This window comes from Falco peregrinus, chromosome 9 (assembly GCF_023634155.1).
Source record: "Falco peregrinus isolate bFalPer1 chromosome 9, bFalPer1.pri, whole genome shotgun sequence".
Taxonomy (NCBI): domain Eukaryota; kingdom Metazoa; phylum Chordata; class Aves; order Falconiformes; family Falconidae; genus Falco; species Falco peregrinus.
In genome coordinates, this window is record NC_073729.1 from 4,474,583 (window position 1) to 4,498,603 (window position 24,021).

Here is a 24,021-nt window from a genome sequence, read left to right on the forward strand (position 1 = left end):
CTCCTACTGCTCTCTTCCTGTCAGAGCTTTACTTCATCTTGAAAAATTCTGGTGCATTGAATGGGTTTGTTTGTTGGCTTAGGTGGCCAGATTTGCCATCTATGTTCTAGGTTTCCAGCACTTTCAAACCAAAGAATCAAAGCTTTCTGAACAGCTCGCTGGTCACAAAGAGTGACCGTTTCCAGTTTTGGTTGGACAGCGTTCTAAGGCTGAGAGAGCCCAATTGGGGAGGTGCAAAACTGAGACTGGATTATCAACAAATTAAAAGCAAGGCTGCAAGTTATACAAGTGTGGATTACTGAAAAATAAATGTTATTTGAAAGTGTGTTTTGCACTTCACTGCAAATAACAGCACTGAGCCAAGCTCCTGAACCAGTGACTCGGTAGCCTGGATGTGACAAGTTAGCTGTGCCCTTTAAGAGACCAGCTGTGAACAAGACTACTCGGCTAACAAGAAGCCAGAACACACACTTACAACACGGGTCGTCAACCCTGAATCAGAGGTCAACATTCCATTCGAGCCCTGTGCACGAGATGAAACCCAGAGAAGTTCCAATCATATTTAATCTATGACAACAGCAAGGGGGCTCTGAAATAATATACCTAGACAAACAAAAGTTAATGTTTCCTTCTGACAACCACTATCAGCTGTCTACTTTTCTTAATCCCTCACTGCCATAATACCTAGGCAACCCAGTGTATTACCTCCCCAGCACTTCAGGGGGTACAGACCAGAGCCAAAGAGGCAGGGGTAAGATCCCCTTCTCCACCCCAGCAAACTACCCACGTGCTCCTCCTGCACAGCCTATTACACCCCATAAACGCCAGTTCTGTGGTCCAGGAATCTGCCGTGAACAAGAAGATCCTGGCAGAAATTAAACAAGAGCTTCCACATGCAAACACACTGATAAATACTTGGAATGCAGGGAAGTCACCCGTCCTCCCCTGCATGCCGCATGGATTCCTAGCCTTCCAAAACGTGCATACAATAAGCTGGTGAAGGGTCTGCAGAGCAAGTCTTATGAGGAACCACTGAGGGAACTGGGGCTGTTTAGCCTGGAGGAGAGCTGGGGGGAATCTTATTGCTTTCTACAACTACCTGAAAGGAGGTTATAGGCAGGTGGGGGTCAGTCTCTTCTCCCATGTAACAAGTGATAGGACAAGAGGAAACAGCCTCAAGTTGCACCAGGGAGGTTTAGACTGGGTATCAGGAAAAAAAAATTATCACTGAACGGGTGGTGAAGCATTGGAACAGGCTGCCCAGGGAGGGGGTGGAATCACCATCTCTGGAGATATTTTAAAAATGCATAGATGTGGTGCTTAGGGACATGTTTTAGAGATGGCCTTGGCAGTCCTGGGTCATCGGCTCGACTTGATGATCTCAAAAGTCAACATCTTCTAAAATGACTGTGAAACAGAGATGGAAGGGGAAAAAGGGAGTGGAGTGGGGAGAAAGGGGGAATCAGGATGCGAATTTCCATGCACTTTCTTCTGTACTGGCATTGCAGGAATAAAGGTTCTTCTTGCAATAGTTTGCAGTGCAAGCAGACAAAGAATGGTGGGGGAAGAGAGACACAGAGGTGACAAAACAGCTGGGATTTCCCCTCCTCTAGCACCGGCAAGGAGAACAGGAGCACAGTCTGTAGCCACCTCTGCTCAACTAAACCCTTTCCAGCCAGCTTCAGCACAACCCTTCCCAGACGGCTGTGGAAAAGAAGTTCTGACCACAGCCAAAAGGATCTGGGAGAACCACAGAATTTGTGCCTCTCCGCTGCATGCTAGACCTCATCAATATAACAAACATGACTCAAAAGTGTGTGCTTCCTTATTGTCACTTCCAGGAAGCCCCTGCAATGAGCTTCATTTTCCTTTGTAAACAGGTTTCATTGCTTCATAAAATAGATGTATTAGTCATGAATAAAATCCCAAAAATTACTGAGGAGGGAAGAAATACTTAATGTACCACAGTCAATAAAGACAGAGGAAAAGAAAAATATTAGCTAGAGAGTTCCAAGAAGGTCAGTCTTACAAAGAAACAAAATATTAGGTCTGACACAGAAAAAAGTTCTTCTGAATACCGATGCGCTCCATACAGTGACAAAGAAGCTATACTTACCTGAAAGGAGATTAAGTAACGTCCCATAGCACCTGAGGAAAGCGAGGAAGGTAGAAAATAGAGGCAAGCAAGCATAAACACAAAGAGAATAAGGCCCCTAAAGTCTCTTTCATATAGCTGCTTCTCCACAAAGGAGATTTATATCTTTTCCTTGGAAATTCGGCATTCAGGAAAGTGGACTTAGAAGTCTAACTCCATAATAAAACCCTCTTTCCCAGTCCCCAGGAAACTATAATACTGATTTACTGGTCAAAGAAATAAATGTGCCTCAGAGTTCCGTACAAGGCTTTTCTGAAATTAATCCAGCTCTAAGATGGATAAGCAAAAGTGGAAAAATACCGCAGAACATATTTGTGTAGATAAAAGGAGCTTTCTAAAGGCCAGTGTTCCTGTCATGATGGAATAATTTTCATTCTCTAGATAAAGAGCTGGAAAATAAAAGTAGAAAAAGCTACAACGTACAACTGGCTCCCTGGGTACTAGGACATGTTTGTTGGTTGGGGACTATGCTTTACTGAAAATGTCTAATCAGTTAAATTTAAAACTGGAAATACTTCATATGGGATTCATTTGAGCAAATGTTGACATCAGTGTCTGTGCTAGTTACCCACATAGCTGCTACAGTTGATGGAGAGAAATAGGCACCTGCAGGGCAGGATTCATCTGTTTCTAAAGCAGTTGTCTAAACCAGGGTCAGATGAACTGTGTCCTAAAATATCTATTTCTCTTTCCTAACTGGAAGTACAGTCCACATACCTCAGGCAGATGCAGGCAGCTAGTTTGTAGGCATCTGAAACGAATGGTGGACTTATTTCACCAAGCATCAAAATGATTGCAGCACCTCACTCGAGACTCAAGTAGAAACACAGGGTTTGCAAAACTGAATCCACTTTCTTCTCACTACAGCTGGAAATCTTACTTTGGAGAATGCAAATACAACTCCCAAACCTCTATACAATCTATGTTACCAATTAAAATGAATCAAGATGCAGCCCTTATAGTTGCAGAGATAGCCTTTTAAATGCAAGCAGAATGCACGTGGGAACAACACTGTATTCCTGAGCCTGCTGGTTGATACAAAGAGGACTTCAGTGAGCTCAAGAGCATGAACAGAGCCATCAGAGGAAAATCTGCAAGACTGACAGTTTTGCTTTTCGAAAATCATTCTCCCCTAGATTCATGTCAACAGAACTGTCCCTCAGCTCCTAATCCTGGATTTAAAGGCAGCTTCCAGGAGCAGAGGGGAAGACAATAAGCCTCAGATTTCTGTTAAAACATTATTTTTTTTTTAAATTAGTGAATAAGGCAAATGAGTCCTAAAAATAGAACTTCACGGTATAGACTGCAAGTGTCCAAACCCATGACCTGGCAGAAGAGCTCATCTAGCCCTAACTGACCGGCCCCTGACAGAAGGGGAACCCTAAGATGGTCCCTTACTCCTCTCCTGCCAGGAGAGCTGTTTTGTCCCGTGAGCAGGTCACAAGAACAATCCACACAGCCACAGCTCCTCTCCCTGTTCACTTGCGATGGGTTCTCTAGGTAAACCACAGGCAGGACTGTGTCACCTTCACCAGGATGCCCGCAGCCCACTGCTGGCCACCATCTTTCTCCACGTGCTACTCGGGAAGAGAAGCATCCTGTATGCATGTTCACATCTGGGAAATATTAGACAACTACTATAGACCAACCAGCTGTGCTGTGGATGCAGGAAGTAGAGCTTTCACCAGCCTGTAGTGCAGTACAAACTGCGTGTTCCCTCCATCTGGAAGGGTTGGGCACAGGATGAAGTCTCTATTCAGACAGGAGCATTTACTAATGTAGTGATCATTTATTCCACGTGGGCTGAAACCTCTCTGATTAGGGACCATTTTCTTGTCCTGCAGTTGTACAGCACTTACGTAGCATGAGTTGCCAGCTGGGGCTCGTGAACACTGCTGTGATACAAAAATAAAATCAGCCTTATTCAGACCAAATTCCAAAGCAGAGATTGTTCAGTTGCCCACGTTCAAGATTAAATACAGAGAGCTGGGCTAACTTCTCAATTCAAAGTAAAGCAGACACTTACCTTCTCCTTCAGCAAGGACAAATAGCTATGGGGAAGCTGCTTCAGGACTCGGAAACAGTCATTTATTAAAACTGAGAGATTACACCTACCAATGAAAGGCAAGGAGACTCCAGAAACATCTCCTTTAGCACAGATGAGAAACTGTCCAATCTTAACCTCCATTTCAAATGCTAATTACTTTCTAGAATGCTCACCTGAATTCTTCCTAGCTTTCACAGAGGATTTAAGAAAAAAAAAACAAAAAACTGGCACAGAGATCTTTCCCTTTCTAAATTTATATAAATTATGTAATTGTACTTTTAAAGGACAAGTGACTAGAAGATATCTGCACAATGAACTAAGACTACATGTGACAGAGCAGGAAAAGAATAACTTTTAAAAGCACAAGAGCACTTTTAAAAAAAAAAAAAAAAAAAAAAAAAAAAAAAAAAAAAACCCAGCACTTGAAAAGATAAGGTAGAAGGCACCATAATTGCACATGTGAAAAATCATTCAAGGACAATGGGATGTATGGCAAGTTATTTTAATCACTGAGTTTATGATATACTTTAAATGATGTAAAGGACACCCAGAGCACAAGGATGGCTGCTATCTCAGAGAGATTAATGCACTAAAAAATACGTGCTTTCGTAACATAAATATCTGATAAGTTATATACATATACTGGCAGTGTAATCTAGCAGGAGGGGCTCACAGGCATTTTCTAAAGGTAAAAGCTTGTCATTGTGAAAGGATTTATTAATTATTATAAATAAAATTATGATCATGGAAGTTAAATGCCTGAAAGGATTTTGGCAAAATCATTTAGCTCTAGACTAGAACTCCAAGTGAAGCGAAAGGAAAGAGCAATTCATTTTCTTATGGTAGGATTACACCTAAAATCCGGAAGGCAGCTTATATCCATTTGTATTTGGTTTTGTTTCAAATAAGTATGGGGCATTTACTCAATCGATTTTAAGACAAATGTATCTGTATTACTACACCTTTAATCAAGACTTTAGTGTAAGGCACTGTGAAGCAGAAGAAAAACAGCCCTTATGCTAAGAATAACACAATGGTTCCCCAGCAGCAGCTCACAGGTCCACAATAAATGTTTGTAGCCTCTCCAATAAGCAAAATTAAGTGCATCTCAAATGCGAGAACAGTGATGTATGATAAATGAGGAACTCAGTCTACCAGAAACTTTGTGTCTGGCAACAATCCATCGTTCCAAAAAGGTTAGAAGCCACTGAATCAGAGTATATTACAAGAGACAGTGTGGAACAAAATCCAGAGACTGGGAGAGCACAAGGAACGAAAAAGAAAACTGCAGTCAGCCTCACCAGCATCCTAATGTAAGCACTCCCAACAGAGTGTTAAGCTCAGCCAAGAACATCCTTCCAGGGGGGGTTGGGGACCACGAGCTGATCTTCACTAGCAGCCCCGTGCTACCATCACTGTAAGCCCAACGGCTAAGCAGTCAGAAAATTGTCATCAGAAGGGTTTAGCAGAGCACAAGAGCTCAGCTGGGCCAGGCAAAGTGTAACTGCCCCCAGTTTAAAGGCAGATACAGGGAGCAATTGTGCAGTTCAGTCACGGACAGGCAGAGCACCTGCAGCACAGCCAAGGAACAAACTCTGACTTTGCGCACAGCGGGCTGCGCCTTGCTCCCAACCACATCCCGCTACTCTTCAGTGCCAGTAGAACGAAAACGGCACTACACCAAACGGTGGGAGAAATCCTTCAAATCTTCATGATAAACTAAGCCTGAAGGAATGCGCATTATAGAAAGATTTAGTTTGCTGGCATGAAATCAAACGTATAAACCAAAGATTATTCACAAAGATCAAGACAACCTTCAAAGAAGCCAGAAATCCAGAGGGAGGCAAAGTATTTCCAAGTAGTTCCACTTTCCTCACACAAGCCAGGGAAGCTCAGAGACAGGGTCATAAATAATGGACTTTATTTTCATTCTTTGCATATAGTCTTGCTGGTGCACTGCCCAGTGTCATCCAGAGATGGAAGCTGATAGCAAGCCATTTTTGGATATGCAAAGATACCTTAAAAGGGACTTTTTCTTGTAATAGGCGTGCTTGGTTTCTAAAATTCAAACTCTTGTAATTTACTGATCACTTTACATAGTCTACAAGTATAAAAGCACTTCTAAAAAAACAGATTTCTGATAAGAGAAGCCTCTGTAAACTAAGAAAGGCATTTCAAGACAAAGTGGCTAAAGGCAGCCTATTCAAATTAAGGTACCTATTTAAAGTAACCAACCATTAACAAAACTCCCCTAGAGCAGAAAAAGTCACCCTTACTTCATGTCTTCAAAGGCAAGACCTGAGGATCCTTCTGAAATATATGATCTAGCTTAAGCCACAGTTAGTTAAGCCACATGGTTAGATGCTGAAATTAGTGTTCATGAAAGCAGCCCCTTCCCAGACACTCTTGCTGTGAGTCACTCCAAAAATCAAAGATTATTAACAGACTTGAGAATAGGTGCACAGAAGTGCGCAGAATAAGAGGCATGTCTCAGGAAAGCTTGGCTTGTTTAAGCTGACAAAACACGGCCTGATAAGGGAGAGGTTCGCTGCCTGAAAATACACTTAAGGAGGAGAGCAGCAAGAAATGAGAAGAACCATTTAAACCATAGATTTGTCTCGGTGCAGAAATGAGACAAACCAGCCATGAACGCTTCTGGGCTAGAGGTCAGAAAAATCCGAGTATGGAACAGTTGAGACATGGAGCAGCCGCCAAGCGGGAAAAGTGAAAGAGGAGAAGAAAGCAGATACAGAGAGAACCTGAGAGTCCACACAAAGGGCTCCTGCCCCACATTGATCCCTCAGCAGCAGGGAGCCTTCCCTGGGACTGAGGCTTGGAAAATCAAGTTGTCCTTCCCAGCTCTGAGTTCATACATAGAGCTCAATAACTTGGTAACCAGTGATTACTGGAAGAGAAGGATTTACTTAGTTTGTTTGCTGGGGATTTTTGCTGTTTATTTCTAAAACAGAAAAGTTTTTCTTTGGACACAAACATAACCTCTGTTTTTCATCAGTTCTCCAACAGGAGAACACACAGCAGGAGCAACACACGGCAAGAAGGATCCTGTTTGGGATCCAACCTTGAGTAGCCTGTGCAGGGCAACATAAGCAACTCTCTACTCCTGCACCAGAGGTAGACAGATGTTTCATTGTAAAGATCCTTTAACATCATTATCTACACAGGGAAGGGAAGCTAACAGGTACTGAAGAATCAACATTAAAGCCAGAGAGATTAAGAGAAATTAAAAAAAAAGCAGCAGTGCTCTGCAGTGGCCAGGCAGCACCGGCTGCTGGGTTATCAATCAGAGCATGTATCCTTCTTTCTACAGACCATATCCACAGGCCCCGGATTCAGCAACCCTGTCTGCAGCAAACCAAAGCCAGTAAACATAGGAAGTTAAAGGCAAAGTCACATCAACCTAGTAAGGAAGCTGCTGGAGTTGTTCTTGCTCTCTCTCCTTCAGCAGCAACTTACCATAAAACCATCAAAACGGGTATACTGGGACTCAGGAGAGCTTGGTTACCTTTCTGATGGTTCATCACCTACCCTTATAGTCCCACCTCTTTAGGTCAGGTTCCATCTCTTACCAGATACACACAGGGATCTCAAGGAGAACATCTACCATTAGTGGCTTAGCAATATCTGAATAACCTTCCTGGTTATAGCAGAATCCTTCCCTCCATCTTGCAATACAAGGCATTTGCTGGGAGTTGGAAGCTGTGAGAGTAAACTATCACCAAGCTGTACCATTCCTTGAAATAACAGGCTAACCCCAATGGAAGTAACCAGAAAAAATATTCAGGAACCTCAAGTAGTAAGTTTCCATAACCACTTGATTGTGTCAAAGGCCCTCACTCTCCCTCCTCTGTACACAAAGCTTCCCCTCTCTGGAAAGTGTAAAAATTCTCATGTGTGCTCAAAACTGTAATGTGAAAACAAAATTGTGTGTTGATGATCTTGAAACTGATTTAATGAAGCAGTTTCAATTCCACCCTTCCTTCCTCCCAACCCCACCCTCTCCTCGGAGAGGAAAATTTGTTTGGGTTAATAGGGAGGAAAAAAAAGCAAGCTAAAAATACCCTCCTTTTTGCCGTAAAAAAGTTAAAGCTATGAATAAACAGCCTGAAATAGGAATGCAATTAATGTGCCCACCAAATTCCTACACTGCTTTCTTGTTCAGTTCTTCAAAACATTTTCATAAGGATAAAAACACACAGACTTATTTCTGCAGAGCCAGTGGTATCCCAGAACCTGCTTCCTTGCAGGTAAGTTAACCGGCTTTGCCAAAGGGAGGAACAGGTTATGAGACTGGATGAACCAGAGGTATAATCCAAGATTGTTAAGTACTAGAATATTTGAGCAATATCCTTGCATCCAAGGAACCAATATGAAAAAAAAGAGTCAAGAAAAACGCACCAAGAGAACACAGAAACATTTCTGTTGTTTCCCTTTACTTTAGACAGACAAATTGCATTATCTCCTAAAACCTACCTTCCCACTAAAAAGCACTCAAGCTATTATCCCTATCTTAAACCCAAGTCACATCTGTCCCTGACAGCAATAGCTGTCAACACTGAAAGAGCAGGGTGATCAGCCATCCTTTTCACCCTGGGCTGGGAGCCAAAGGAAGGTTGGCTTACGTACTTGCAGTGCAGAGCCAAACAAACTTCTTTAATTTATTCTGTTCCCTATGCTACACCATTAGCAAGCAAGCAAATCAAGCCCCAGGGAGTATCCTTGCAATCTGAATATTTGAACCCTAACTTGATTTTACCCTACTCTTTTTCCACTGTATGGCCAGCAAGATTCAGGTACTGCCGTAAGTCATGAGTACTACCCTATCAACACAGACAGAAGCCTCTTGGCAGAGTTGCCTCCCATTCCCATATTCCCAGTCTCCCGTAGGATGAGGCATCACAGCGTGCTGCCATGGAGTGCTGTAGACACTGCTATGATGCCTAATACAAGTTACATTTTAAAAACGAAAATCACCTCACTCCTCTTACAGCAGACGAGCCCTCTGGAAGGAGAAAGGAAATGCCTCACTTTCATCTCCGAGTTCAGAGGGAATGTTTTATAGCTGTCAATCCTATCAAGATCCTATTCACTGACACACCAGGGACAACAACTATTTGGAGGTAGGCTGTGCAGCCATGAAATAGCCAGGCTCTGAAAAGAACTTCACCCAGTGACATTTGGAAAGCAAGGTAAAAGGCTTTCCTGCGACCCTAAGGTAAACGCTGAAAGCCAGCATGCAACAGGCAGGCCAGCAGATGTGACTACGTAAGGCAAAGCCTCGAGAGGAGCAAAGCAGCACCTGCTACTGGAAGCCCAGGTGAGGGACATGAAACCCAAACTGTTTGCAACCTCTGGTGTCCCAGGTCCAAGCAAGCACTTTCACCCAGAGAGGTGAGACATATTCAGTGTGGGACAGTGGATGCTCACACCGCAGTATCACAGGCATGGCACACAACCCTGCATTTCCCACACACACACACACGCTCTGTCTCATTTGGGCTGCTGAAAAGACTTCAAGGATACTATTTGAGCTGTGCAGAAATATTAGAGAAAGACATTGTGGTTAATACTCATGTTACTGCTTCAGCCACTGCAGCATTCACTGGCTGTGTGTTTACCCTCAGTTCCCATCCAATATGGAAAGCGTCCTTTTAACAGAAAAGGAAACTGGCACAGAGACCAAGTCATGCTACTGAATCCTCAAAGGGAATCTGCAAGCAGTCCAGGGAGCTGAAACTGGACTTGCAGAGCTCTAAAATTAGCCGCCAGATCATTCTCCTTTCAACAAGCATAGCAGCTAGAATGCGCTTGTACAGCTTACTCTGAAAGTCTGGTGGCTAAACAAAAGAACAAGGAAGTCAGAGCAGAAAGTCAAGGTTAAACTGCACCAGCACGGCTGCATGTCCAGCATCTACCACGCATCCAGAATCACTCCAGGGCTGACCTGCTCCCCGGGGAGCCTTGCTCAGGCAGTACAACTGCAGGCTCCTGCCTTCTCAAGGGTGCAGTAACCAAATGTTACAGCGCAGAAGAGGCCCTTGCCATCACTCATCTGCAACCTCACCCTTCGCTGCCAGCTAGTTTTAACAGACGCAAGCGGAAGCGGCTTCCATGGATTCACCTTTCTCAGGGCGCTGTAAAGAATCAGAAGGGAAGGGACATTGACTCAAGAGAAATAGAAAACTGGCTGAAGTCTGTGGAAGCTATCCTGCATTTGATCCGAAAGCCAAAAACCTCAAAAGGCAGCCTAAGCTGTTTCTTTGGAGAAACACAAAGTCTCGGGCTCCTTTATAGCACTCAGGTCAGTGTAGCTCAGATTGTGCATGCAGTCACTGTTCCCAGTGACACCCCTTCACAATGACTCTCTTAACAAAACACCCACAATCACTACAAATGATTTGTCAGGAATGATAATTGATATAAACAACCATTTCTTTGCCACAGCCAGTGGATTCAGCCAAATATCTGTCCGTGCACCAAGAAGCTTCGCCTTTGAGCAGTGTTCTCCTGCCAGCTGACACAGGACACATCTCATTTAAACCCCTTCTCCTTCCTGCATTTTACCCAGCCAAAATTCATGACCCACAGTAAGATCCATCCATCAGGGAAAATGCCAGCAGGCAAGATCAAGGATCTAAGTGAATAACGGGGGGGGGGGGGGGAGAAATCACAGGACACCTCTGTGACACGATCATGCTACCTTCAGACACGATCGTGCTGCCTTCAGCAGAGGCAAAGCTCACTTGCAGAATTACTAGAGGACCTCATAGGAGAGTACAGAGACCGAGCTCCTGGCTTTTTAGCTTTTTAGTAACTGAAACGGTCATTTCCGCACAATACTAAATCAGAAGGAAATAAGGGCCAAGCTAACCACCTCAATACAATGCTTAGTTCTCTATCACACCAGCACCAAGTGATTTACACTTGATCACGCAGAAGCAAATAAAAGTTGAGAAATCTTGGTCACAATGATCAGGAACCACAGTGGTAATGTAAGGTACAATTATGGCCTTGGTCAATATTCCTAATATATAAAATACACGTCTCAGGGCATGTCTGCAGCACTGGAAGCGGTCTTCCAGCTGAACAGTTGTTTTTAACTTCAACCCAGCCTCACTTTAACTACTTTTGATTAAAACAATTACTTTCACTCAATATCCAATTTCTGACAGGTATTTCTCTCTACATATGTTGCAAGCTGGCTCTCTCCTTCCAGGCAAAACGACAACAGCTCACTAGAAGCAACCTTTCTTATTTTACAAGTCATATATAATTTATACAGCCGTAATATCAACAAAGACTAGAAATATAAATTGTGTCCAATTTTCTTTTATATACCCTTTCAACAGATTTTGGGGCCTTTTCCTTTTGAAGTATTGCTTCCTCCTGCTATTGCCATTAGTTCTCAGGAGAATTAGTTACCTGAGCAAAACTACCTCCCTTAGGGGAAACCCCAAAAACCAAAATTGACACCACATACAGTTAAATGGCATTGAATGTTAACAAGTGTCCTATACTCCCTTAAGCACACAACTTTTTTTTTTTTATTATTATTCATTAAGTCCTCAAGTTTTCCTCAAAACAAACACTTGCACATGCATAGATTTGCTCCTGCCCTCCTAGTCTTGCAGACGGATTCCACACAGGAGATACATGACTGACATATTAAGCTCTCCCACAGAGCACAAGACAGGTAGATAGTTGTCTGAAAACCAGAGACAATTTTGCTTGTTTCAAAGGGTGCAAAATACCAATATCCACCAAATGCAGTTTTCTGAGTCATTGGCAAAAGAGAATTATTGACAAAAGAATCACAGGCAAGTTACATGGAAATTCACAGGTAGCTGGTAGGAGTAGGGAAGCATTTTCTTCACTGTATTTCTTTTAGGTAGAAATTAAGAGTTTGAGGGAATGGGGTTTTTCAAGAGTTTTCATTTAGTATCCAAATAGCACTGAATTAGCTAGCTGACTTACACTGCTGAGAAAATGCCATCCTCTCTTTTTAAGATTATACCTAGGAACAGACTCGGGAGCACTCCAGCACTGAGACACCCTCTCCTTTCACCTGCCACTGCCTATGACCAGATGCCACACATGTACGATGTGTTCGCTTCTGGCACTCTGAATGACTGAGGAAGTTTAATCTTCCTCACCCAAGCAGTAATTCTCTTTCCTCTTTTTATTTAAATAAGTTTTTCCTTCTGAAGTTGTGCTCAGAAACAAAATATTTTGTCCAATTCTCATCTTGGCTATTATAGGATAAATAACCAGAACACACACTCAAAGCACATAGCCATCTGTCATCCCACCGTCACAAGGTCTGCAAGCGGCCAGAAGGGTTTGCAATACTGAGCTCCCAGTATGAGCTTTTGGGGGCACAAGGGGGAAGGTATGTATCTATTTGGCTTGGGATTGGTAAATCAAATATTTTTACAGCAGAAAGTGAACTGACAAAGTATAAAAAAGAAAAATATTGTTACCACAGGTTACAGCTAACAAACCCTCGCTGGGGAAAACAGAGGGCATGTAGGAAAAACTCACTGTGACTGGTGGTGTTGCAGATGACACACAAGATGCCGTTGGAAGTGGCTTTTGATCTACCACAGCAAGAACAGCTAGCCCTTCAGCGATGCCACTGCAAGACACAAACCAACAGATTCATGAGCAAAACAAGCAGGTAGTGATCAGGAGTCACTTCAGGAACAGACTTTTCAATCCAGTATTACAGTTCAATTTCACAGCCCCCTTCCCCTCCCCTCTGTACATTCCCACACACTCTTCAACCTCAGTGAAGTTTGTTACCAAAATAAAACTCAGGTCACCAAATAAAGATGGACTTATTGGAGAAAATACCTTCTGGCATATTTTCAATACAGAATTTTTAAAAATCATTTTAAATAGGTGACTTTTTCTCATTGAATCCACGCACAAACTAACAAAGTAAGGGTGAACATGCAATGGCAATAGATTAAGGCATGCTGGGCTTGCAGAGGAAAGTCCAGGTAAAGAGTGCCTATGGGACAGCACCCTGTAATTTATGGTCCATCAGCACCTCAAGAAACAAGCTTTATTGCTACCAGGGAACAACACACACAGAAAACATTCAGAAGAGAGCACAAACTTATGTTTCCTATGCAGGGAGAAGGCCATGGCCAGGGAGAGTAAAACTGATAAATATTTCTAATCATTCAAGTTTCTGAGACTGACAAATGCCAACAAAGCAATCTCAGCTGGTGTAAGCATTTTATGCAACAAATACCCACAAATGAAAAGCACCTTCTGCTGGGAGTGGTCAAATTACACGAAGTGATGCTGCACAGGGAAAAGTAAGGTTATAGCTGTACTCAAATGCATAGCAACATTCAAACATATGATCGACCAAGAGTTTAGTTCTACCTAAAGAAGCAACAGTAAGGTCTGTAGTGTAGACAAACTTTTCCAAACAAAAAAAAAAAAAAAAAAAACACCACCAACCCCTTCCCTTTTCCATGGCAGCTTTGTCATTACAGTGGATGAGAAATCACAACACTGTTTTGTGCCACAAGATTTTTTGCTAGTGCATACATCTCATTAGCATTGTTTGGAATTGCAGATATATTTTAGTTAAGTACAATGTAATTAGGCCCACTGGAAATTGCTTAGGATTAAAAAGCCAAGGCCTGCAAAAGAACTATGACATCCTTACTGACCACAGACCGAGACTGCAGTTTATTTACCCATTTGAAAGACATTTTGTCTATAGATCAACCATGCCTGATTTCCCATAGTGTGACTCCTGGTTTTTGTTGTGGTTGGTTGGGTGGGTTTTTTAATCTTGCTATTTCAGGTGCTTAATGACACTAATTTCCAGATGGTCTAGAAATCTAGCACAACAGAAAGCAGGCTACATCCCTGTTACGTGCAGGAGTGTTCTGTCTGACATTTCGCTGCCACATAAATCAAGCAGTCCCCAAAGGAGGATCAGCAATGCATTCCCTAAACATTGCTTTATTTTGGTTTTTCTAAACCAAAGAACTAAGAAAGTAGATATTGAGTGTTTCTTGAGAAGAGAGAGCTGCCTCATGATTTTTAGTTTGTTTTTTTTTCCCCCTGAACTTGACAAATACCAGAAGCAACATCACCTTTTAAGGCAAAAGGCAGCTGAAAGCTAAATCCTTCTTTTAAGCCAGAGTGACTCATAACAGCAAAGGTTCTTCCTAGAAAAACAAATTCCACCATGAAGCGAGAAGCTAGAAGCCTTGGTTTTAACAACGCAAACTAATCCTTTACCCAAGAATTTTGTGGGCTGGTATTAACTGGTTCAGCAGGTGCTCTTGGCTACTGCGAACAAGCTAGACAGACTACTGGCCTGACCCAGTCCTACAGTCCATTTGCATGCCTAGAGAGTACAGTAAACACAAGCACAGATGCACAGGAACGCATTTCTTGCCTTATCTTTTCTATAGGAATGCAGGAGGAAGTCTGTACTTGAAGCTGTATCTACACTGCAGTCACACATGCTTTCAACACAGCTGACAACTAGCTCAAGAGATAAGGCAGAGGAGATACAGAAGCACACACGACCTCCAGTGAGCCTGTGTAGTCATGTATAACCCAGTACCGTCATACCTTCATCACGCCTGTTAACGGTAACGAAACCTAGGTCACGTACAGCTACTCAGGCTGCAATCCTGCCTCCTGAAGCAGGGCTTGTCACTGCCATCGGAAGTGGCAGCATTACACTAATGAGAGGATGGGATCTCGGTGGGCTGCATCAAAATCTACTCTTTGAATCTAGAAGACATCCAAAATCTTCCTCTGAGTATCTTAGTCACGGCAGAAATTTCCTTTGACCTGCCCAACACATGAGCCCAGGCAACCACACTTCCAGCAAAGGAGGTGCTGGCACCCCAGCAAGGAGACCAGGGCCCCACTTCCCTCCCCACACACGACCTGCTGTATAACCCAGGCAAAACATTTTGTCTACTTGTGTCACTTTCGTTCTCAGCTTGATTTTTTTTTTTTTTTTTTGTCTGCTCTTTTGACCAGGGATCATCTTTTACAAGATGTTTACGTCTATTTATCATGTGTTGCTGCGTACAACAGGGCCTCTAAGCATCAACTTTAATATCAACAGGAATGTCAGCTGCAGTGTAACTGCAATTAGTGCTACAAGGCTCGCCTCAAACCCATCTACACCAGACATCTCGCTCCAGAGACCAGAGGCATGTGTTTACTCTTTCTGCCCTGGCTTGTGTCAAACGCTTCCTGACTCTGGCATGCCCCACACAACCTAGAGTCCATCTCAACAAGAAATCTCTGACAACTCCCAACCATTTAGGAGATTGTTTTCAGGCTAACTTCACAGGTTCTTAAGGGGGAAACTACAGCTTAGCAAGAGAGGATGAACTGAGTCCTAATGCCTAAATTCACACCAAATAAAGACCTGTCAGACAACTCAGCTTTACAGGAACTTGGAAGGCATGAGTCCCATTCTCTGATTTTCTTGCTTTGAAACACCTGGACTTGCTCTCCCCACTCCTGCATTCGCCTTTAGTGAAGCCATGTTGGCTGTCACCGATCACTTCTCTGTTTTCCATGCGCCTTAGCACAGTTTTCAGGAGGATCTGCCCCATAATCTTGCCAGGCACAGAGGGAAGACTTACTGTACCGTTAAAGGCAAAGAGTGAACTTGGCAGTTAGGAGACACTTAGTAACATGCTGTGCTAATATTGCCTGAGTTTTCACACTTCTAAGCCAAATCAACAATTTTATATTTTTTTCTTTCCCCTTCAACCAGAAAATACCTTCCCTCTCCTTCTTTTGAGACAACATCCATAACGTGACAAACACCAAGCTGCACCTGTTTGGGCAGCAATCCCAAAGAAACAGAACCATTATCAACAGAGATCTCATCAGCGGCGTTCAATGGGGATGCCAAATAGGAGGAAAGGCTTTGCTGCATGTGTCTTCCCACGAGGTGTTACAAGGTGACGTTTTTCTGCCAGTGCTCTTGTAAATACCCAGGGCTAAATACGACAAGGGACCTATAGCAGGTAGCAGGGAATTGCCCTGATTTCTATCGCCACGGCACACAGGATGTGTATGTGTAGAACTACTCAACTTCCCTGTCTTGAAGGGAACACACAGAAATTCCTGGAGCCACACAGATCAGGCATCGCCACCTCCACTGGTGGCAAGGGACATTTTTCAATCTCTGCTCAGCTTTCAACTAATGCAACTATAACAGGAAATTTACTGACTGCCTGTACTCTTGCATTAGCAGACAGTACCTGTAACAACAACAACAAAATGCTATTTTGTGAAATCCTACTAAACACAAGAGGCTGGGGAAAGTACATTTTAAAGCAGATCTGAACACTGCTTGCTCTTGTTTTTAAGAGAAAAATACCAAAAAGAAAAGTCAGCAAGTTTCATCTTTGCACCACCACCCACCAGTTTCCCACCCACCCCCACTTTTTCATTTAATTTATTTTTAATTAAGGTAACATTGTATTTATTGTCCACATGCTCTCCCCTCAAACAAAACTCCATTTGACAACTTGCAATCATATTTTAAGTCACCTCCTTCAACTCCTGTTCCTTGATGTAAGTCTCCTCACCCTCAGAAAAGGCTACAACTCTCCTGCCATGCCCATACCCGTCACCATGTATGCAAAACTCAGCAAATCTGCCAGATAAACTATCCAGCTGACACCTGCACAATACTCAATACCTGAATGACCCTCTTGGATTCCCCATGCAAGTTATTTATATATATAAAAAATGTATTATATATAAATATATATATTATATATATGTAAAAAAACATAGAGGAATATATAAATAGTTACTCCCTTCCCACTCCTATTTTATTATGATTTTCTGAACTATATGCTATTCTTATCTTCCTTACATCAGCATTAAACCTGACAGCCATATTCCTGCAACACGTACTTCACCCTTGTCTCTGAAAACCACTGGACTGATTTTACTCTTTGGAGTTATTCTTTACAAAGTCCAGAACAGCACACATGCGTATCACCTCTTAAACTGATGAGCACATGTAACTTCGATCAGAGTTCATGCAACAGCAGATCACTACTCAAAGCCTCTGCCCAAAACATCCACTTGCACTCTGCATCCCTTGCGTGAGCTTGACAGGGTATTGTTAAATATTTGCATCCTGTGCTTCTGCTCAAAAAGGCATCTACACTCAGCACTTAGCACTGAAAGCTGCAAGATCTGTGATCCTCCTTTGGCTGCTCCCAAGTCTCAGCCTGACCTGTGAGGAGGTTCCCTCTTCTCCTGTAGAGGAGCTTTGGCTTTTCTCAATTTTATTCCCAGAGCACAAAGATGAGGCTTTAAGCTCTTACGTACCCTGGGGATTCTAGATGGAATCAGCAACACGAACAACCCATCCTCTGGGTAGGATGAGACTGTCCCAATGCAGCCTGAGAAGGCAGCTACTCCTCAAAGCAGGTAAACCTAAAAGGGAAGCTGAAACACAGCAGATTCCTAGAAGCCTCTCTGCATCAGCCGTTGCTTTCCATCATCGTCATCTAACTCTCAATGTCTGCCTCTGTCTCTAATGTAACTAGGTCCCAAGATCCATGCTATCTTGTTAAACAAAATAGGTTACTTTGAGACCAGAAATAGAGGAGTTTTAATAATGATGTGAAATCCAGAGTGTTGCACTAGGCAATTTATTTAGGTTTCCAGCCATGACCACTCTTACTGCGGCTTGTGAGAGTCGGGCTGAGGAGTTCTGCGAACACCCAGCACTGGACGTACAACCAGAAATAACAGCACCAACTCAAACAGTCACTTGGGGCACAGAGCCACCCCATCTCAGCTACCACAGCAACAAGCAGAGAGGTTCTTCCTCCGTGGGACATGCTACCTCTCACCAGAGAGCACGGCAGCAGCTCCCGCAACACCCCTCTGCACCTGCCAGAAGGGAGAGGCTGCCTGGTGCTGACTGTTCATTCATAATTCAGGCACTATTATGACCTGCTCTAATAATTTAATAGTTTTAATGTTCAGTATTAAGATGAAGCGAGTGGAAGTCTGAAATATGAAACTTTGATTAAGGTCAGCAGCTTTAAACTTGGCTTCCATTTTTAGGTGTTATGCCTGAAAAAGGGCTGATTCCCCCTGCTTAATAACTATGAAAACATATAGGTGTTTAGATTAAAATATCCCATACACTGAAGTTCAGCATGCAAATTTGTTAAGGAAAATACATCACCACTCATCGAACTAAGCAGTGACGCAATAAATTATACATTTACCCAAGTTTCAATTTTTACCATTTTTAAATGGATGAATGATGGATTTCTTTTTTCCTAAAGTCAAGGTGGGGGGTGTGGGAGGGGGTTGTTTGTTTCTTCTTTTGTTTTGCTGTGGTTTTTTGTTCATTTGTTTAACTTTTAATGTCAAGCTGTCCTCAGAAGAAAATTAAAACCCAATTAAAATCTGCAGAAACAGCATTTATTTACTATCTAAACTGCCCCAAACTTGATAGCTCCCTAATAGAAGGAAGTGGGTTTAACAAACTTTACATTTGAAATTGTTTTTAAAATAGGATTGTCTACAGTGGAAGAAAGGAAACGTGACTGGTTCTACCAGAATAGAGTATCTCACCATCTTTCATTTAGTCTTTCCTCAGTCCTCCCCGGTCCAAGCTATAAGGTATTCTCAACTCCCAGCCTCACACCTTCACAAGTTACCCCATACCCATCACGGAACTGATAGAGCCGTAAAACTTAAATAACAAATATTCTCCCTACACCTGCAGAACAGGCTACTGCTCTCACAGGTTATCCTGACACTGCAGAACTCTTTTTCCAGACAATTAAGCCATCGATTTCCTGTGGTTCAAACACTTTCATTTTCCTTTAAAGCCCTAGCAAAACCTGCACTGGTAAATACTTTTTAATTTAAGTAGTATTAAATGGTATGGGAAAGTTTAAATCCTAACCCATTTTATCATTATTTCAAATTCACCACTGAAGAGGTTTCTTTCCAGAGAACACACTTCATTTCGTATATATAATTACACACACACACACACAAATATAGACATACAATACTTGCCCAGTGATTCTTAAAACTGTTGCAGGGCTTTTGGAAACACAGGGAGGTTTTAAAATACAACAGGTACTTAGCTCCTGAAATACATCCTCAGTGGACATAGCCAACTATCCCTCACCGTAAGCCTTTAAGTAGAGATTGTAGGTATTTTCTAAAGGAGTGACTCCAATTCCCAAAGAGCTGATACATCTCTTATCACAATATTGCATACATTTGTTCCTGTGTCATCGTTATAAGCACAAGAAGGACTATTATTCCCATGCTGCGACGGGCATGGACCTGAAACGCTGTTAAGGCAGGCAACTCCAGCAACAGCAGGATCCTCCCCACTCTCCAAGCTCCCCCTGAGCAAGGCTAATGCAGCACTGCCCGAGCTAGCTGATGGTTTACTAGCTAGATCCAGGGTCACACCACACTGTGACAGAGACCCGGCTAATACTGTGGTATGACAGTGAGTCACAGCAACACTCCAAGCTGCCCTGGTAAATGTCATCCCTGAGCAAGTGTTCAGAAACACCTGTGGAGAAGCAAGACAGGAGAATCAGCCAGTGTAGGCAAAGGACATCTTGGTGGTAACAACAGTTTACATGACATTTAATTTCCTACCTCGATCAATCAAATGAAGCACTTAAGGACACAGCACTAAGTTTTCACGTGCTGTAATTTCTGCAAAGCACTCATCTTTTTATTTGTTTTGTGGGTTTTTTTTTTCTTTGAAAGCTTTTCAGCTTTTCCTTTTAAGCCAGTGACTTAAAATGACTGTTATGTTAGTTTTGTTGCTGTGGATACACCAAGACACCTGTTTTGCTCCCAGAAAATCTCTGAGGCAGCAAACTATAACACACAATTTTTACCACGGTATTTCCGGGCAGAAGATACACCTATCCTACCTTTGCCCTTTGTGGTAACTGCACAGAATTAAAACAACATATTCTCAATTTTGAGGCACGTCTAGATCATTTACTCTCGCAAACCAGCCATGCAAAAACCACAAACCAAGTAAGTTTTCCACCAGGTTGTAGCAGCTCCCACTTCCTCCCTGATCTTCCATCTGGCCACAGAGTAACTGGACCTGGCCACAGGCCCCCATGCTGGCAGAGCAGCCCCGTATCAGCTGCTAAGCATCTCAGCCAGCTATCACAAAACAACATTCGCTTCCTGCGCCAGAATCGCTGAAGCTATGGCAGGCACTTTGTGGCACATGACAAGCCTCTGTGCAGTAATTTAAGAGCACTGGTGTTTGGCAGCATCGGACCACTGGATGTGACCTAGTCAGTGGGTGAAGCAAAGCACAACTCGGATCTAGCTGGGCCAGGACAGCAGCATTCACATTGTCCAAAGAGCACTTCACTTTGACAAGCGTTGCTCTAAGCAAATTTCTGACAGTCTTAACTGCTGGATTTCCCCACCGACTGGCAGGCCCATGTCAGGGATGACCACTCACATTCAGTTTGCTTCCAGCCAAACCCCTTTAGACACCACCTACGCCCCCCCCCTCTTGTCACAGAGCATCCCCAGGACTTCCCACCTGCTGCCCTACCCTTCTCACGTGCTGCAAAAATTTGGATGCCTTAGGTAACACTCTCAAACACATAGCCCCAGTGACAAGACGAGAGGCTCGTTACAGGACAACTGCACAGAATACATCGAAAATTTATTTGTGATCTATACAAGAGTCAAGTTATCACCTTTCAGGCAGCATCAGTAACAGTTTCCAACTCATACTCATTTGCAAAGTTGAGAAAGCATCTAAACCAGTACCTAGGTACTAGTATCTTTAGTATAGATACCTAAACAACCATACTAATTGCTGGTACCTCCAACACCTTTCCCTCTGGAGAAGGGCTTAAACTCCTTTATTTGATGGATCGTTAGCACCACTAAGCCTCGGGAAAAATAAACGCAGCTCACGAAGAGCCAACACTGCATACTGTGTTTAAGTCCTGCTGTAGAAATAAAGGTTGGCTTCAACCACTGCAAATATTTTGCAATATTTTACACTGAAGTCAAGAGACCCTCAATGGCTTTAAATCAATATCTTTAAGTTATTTGGAGGTTTCTGAAAGTTTTGTGCCAAGTCAGTTACAGTAATGCCACATCGCACCGTATTAATTAGAGCAGCTTGACAGCAGATGCGGTTCCTTACCTACGCTCTAGATCCCTGTTATACAGGCAAAGCTGTTATCAAAGGGACTGGAGTCTTCACTTCTCTGCCCCTCAGTTCTCACACTCAATAGAGACAACACTCCAACTAACTTGTCCATCTTGAGACCAAAATCTGCCCTTTGATAGCAGAAGTCATCTATCACAATACTTATTCACTATGTCTAGTTCAGGAAGTTTCTGCTTTTGTTTGGGGCAGACTGGGCAGTACAGCATACAAATAATTACCTGCTTACACCTAACAAAAACGAGGGAAAACAGGTAAAATTATACATATATCATATATATCTTTGTATGTATATATATAAAAATATGGGGAAAAAAAAAAAAATCAAAGCTCCATACAGGTTTGTAACAAGATAGGGAGCCCATCTTGGAGCTTCAGAAATTTATAATGACACAAAGTATCCATCCCCAGGAACATCCAAATTTAAAGCATTTCACTTTGATTGTCCTTCTGTCTTGTGGTTTGCTACAGTCACACAAGAGTTGGTCCAGCAGATTAAATGCTACAGGTGGAGATTAAATTTGCAGGGATAACAGCTGTTCACTGGCCACTGGTATTCTAACAGCATTATAGCTAACCAGCGTATTTCTTGTTAGAACCACACCAGGCCCGCAAGTCAATAACGACTGTAATGTCTTTCTTTACCTCTCCTCGGCAGTTTCTGCCATCTGCCTTTGCTCTTCTGTCTCATCTTCAGCCTGGCACAGTCTAAAACTGCTCTGTAGTTTATACTTCATCTGCATTATTTACTTTGTACAGCTAGTGGCTGATGCCCATATGTGACAACTAGCATGCACTGCTCTAATGAAGACAAAACGCCTCTCAATTCAGAACCCAAAAGCAAGCAAGCCCCTTACAGAAATGTCTGCTCATACAGCACTGTAATCGTCACTGATGCACCAGGACTGTCCAAAGCCCAGGAGTTAGCTGGTCCCTGCCCTGAGCTGATGGCCAACCAAAACACATATTTAATTTTCAACTAAGAAATGCTGCTGTTGCTACCTACAGTGAGACTATACTTAAGAAATATGCCATGGCTGTATCAAAACTTTGCATCGCTTATAAATAAACTCCTGCTATGAAGATAACATCTTCTCACTCCTGGTGTGCTTTAATATTAGGCAGTCCAAGGGAGGATAAGGCAGAGCAACAGTACCTCACAGCTGGATGGGAAGAAGAGCCGAAAGTCAGCTACAGCAAGTCAAGCAAAGCCTGGAACAGGCTGGAAGAAAGTAATTCCTCATTATGGGTAGGCTGTGACGTACAGGTTGACAAAAGTTGCTAATGTTCTACAGAGCAGGAGAGAGGCTTAAGAAACAACACCCAAATTTAGAAATTGTTTCTTGTACCCGGCCCATGATTTCCACGATATGCCAATGCTATAATATTCCCAACACTAAGCCAGGTGCATGATTTCATCTCCAGTCAATGCAAATCCAGACAGCAGTTCTACTCCGTTTCCTTTCTATACCTTAATCTCTCAGTGTTGGTGACTTGTATCAATTACTACCTTTCCCACTTCCTTCCACTTCCCTGCAAATATGATTAAAGACCCCTACAATTACATGACAGTTCCTGATACAGGGAATATATCCTGACACACAAACATACATAATAGCTGTGTCCTCCCTGCACCTCTCCATCTGGAGCAAAATCCAACCCCTGCGGAAGGTGAGGAGGCAAAGTGTGGGAAAAGAGGAGGATGAGTCTCAGAAGAACTTGGAAGAGATCCTCCTTCCTAGCAAAGACAGCACACGTCAGTCCAGCACATTAACAAAGCTACCTCGAGCTGCCCCTCAGCCCTTCAGACCTGCCATGCTCATTAGCACACGGGTTTCTCAGGTGGGGGGAAATGCATGAAACTGCCCCCAGTTCCACGACGGAAGGCCAGTTTATACAGAGTAATGATCTGGTTCAACATACCCAAAGAACTAATGTACTCACTAGTTATCCTAAAGAACAGGATATTACAGTAAATTATGACAGCTGATGCGTGTAGTTTTTTTTAAAATTTTCAACTCATACAGCTAGCATTAGAGGTGTCCTTTACCAGGAAAAAAACACCTACAGAGCAGCACCCTGTACAGAGTACAGCAGTCTATAACAGTGTTACTTGCTAGCATTTACAAAGCAGCAATGTACACAGTGTAAAGGTTTTCGAAACATCAATTCACATGTTCTGCTTTCAGTAAAATTAAACTAAAAAACACTATTCCCCTCATCACCCCCAAAGTAAAGCCTGACATCCTTCTTCCCTCCTCCATGAACCACTCCAGTTCTCCTTTCTGCTTTTATCGTGTTGCACTTTTCTCACTTTTAAAAGGCACATGAACACAGGTGAATTCACAAGGAAACAAGACAAAAAAAGCTTTCCTACACTTTCTGAAATCTCTCAAATTCCAAATATTTAAAGATACTCTTTTATGCCCCTCTACATCAATGCTTCTTTACAGTCCTCAGAGTGTCACTCCAGCTCCCAGCTTCTTCCAGCCACTCCCAGCCCTTGCTCCTGTACTTACCACAAAGCAGCTGGCACAAGGGAGCAGACAGGGCAGG

General features: G+C 42.9%; 1 protein-coding gene across 4 annotated transcripts in view; it reads right to left on the reverse strand.

The window, feature by feature from the left end:
- The window catches only part of TSPAN4 (tetraspanin 4), a 436,791-nt gene that overhangs the window by 353,341 nt on the left and 59,429 nt on the right, over positions 1 to 24,021 (reverse strand). For all 4 annotated transcript variants that reach the window (XM_055814222.1, XM_055814221.1, XM_055814220.1 and 1 more), the window contains one exon: positions 12,762 to 12,855. The gene's annotated coding sequence lies outside the window, so the exon portion shown is untranslated. The remainder of the gene's footprint in view (positions 1 to 12,761; positions 12,856 to 24,021) is intronic.